This window comes from Octodon degus, unplaced genomic scaffold (genome assembly GCF_000260255.1).
Source record: "Octodon degus isolate 3935 unplaced genomic scaffold, OctDeg1.0 scaffold00064, whole genome shotgun sequence".
Taxonomy (NCBI): domain Eukaryota; kingdom Metazoa; phylum Chordata; class Mammalia; order Rodentia; family Octodontidae; genus Octodon; species Octodon degus.
The window spans coordinates 7,296,165-7,297,224 of NW_004524640.1; positions in this window are offsets into that span (position 1 = coordinate 7,296,165).

Genomic DNA, 1,060 nt, shown 5'->3' on the forward strand with positions numbered 1-1,060 from the left:
CTGGGTTTTGTTCCTGTATTGCCTTTTTACTAAATGAATGTACTTCTTCAATTTTGTAATTTAGAAAAATGTGTTAATTCTATTAAAGATAACAGGGTTGCAGGAAAATACAGTTTTAAATCCACAAATGGTATTTTTGCAAACACTTATTTTTCTGAGCACCATGAAAGCCTTTGTCTGTTTTATGATAGCGGAAGTACAAGTTGTTGAATAACTCAGGTCAGAAGAATAGACTCTCACACTTTAAAAAGTTTCATTTAAAATGATGGTCAGCAAAAATTAGAAAAAGAAGGGCTGCAAGGTCAGCCAACATTTTGGCCCTGGCCTTTCAAGGTCAGTGAGGACTCAGGACATAGGAGAACTTGTACTATAACATCATGTAACTCAGTTGTGGCCCAAATGTACTGATCAAGGAGATTATGGGGCCACAGAGGAAAGTGATCAATGATGTAGAGTGTGCCTAAGGAGAATCACATGGAGAGAAAACATTCTCTCAGGCTTTCACAGAGAACAAATTGGTCAAGCAATGGCCCTGACTCATCTACATGTCTGACACTGACAAAGGATCTACAAACTGAGGTACAGGGTTTCAGGATAAATCCTGAGGGGATTTGACTGACCTTGTCAGATCCAAAAGCTACATTTCTTGTTATATAGGTCTTGCTTTATCTTGGTCTTAACCATCCAGCAGAAAAATAAAACGAGGTATAAAAAGTAAAGCCATATTAACATGCTGAGCTGTAAAAGGCTCAAGTCAACAACTTCTGACATTGCCAGTCCTATGGATAAGCCACTGCTATTATGAACTATATTGGATTATTTTGCTGAGTTAACGCACCTACTATATTTAAATGACAGTGAAATACCCTTGTCTGACAAAACTAAACAAAAAAAGCGATACAAATGAAGGACCGTTTTGTATCTGTATATACAAAATAGGATAGATTTACAGCTACTTTCTCTTAATTCAATGAGAAGGAAGTTTTGTACTGACAGTGTTTGGGCAGGATATCATGTCTGCATCTTATACTATGAATAACCACTACGAAGACAACAATAT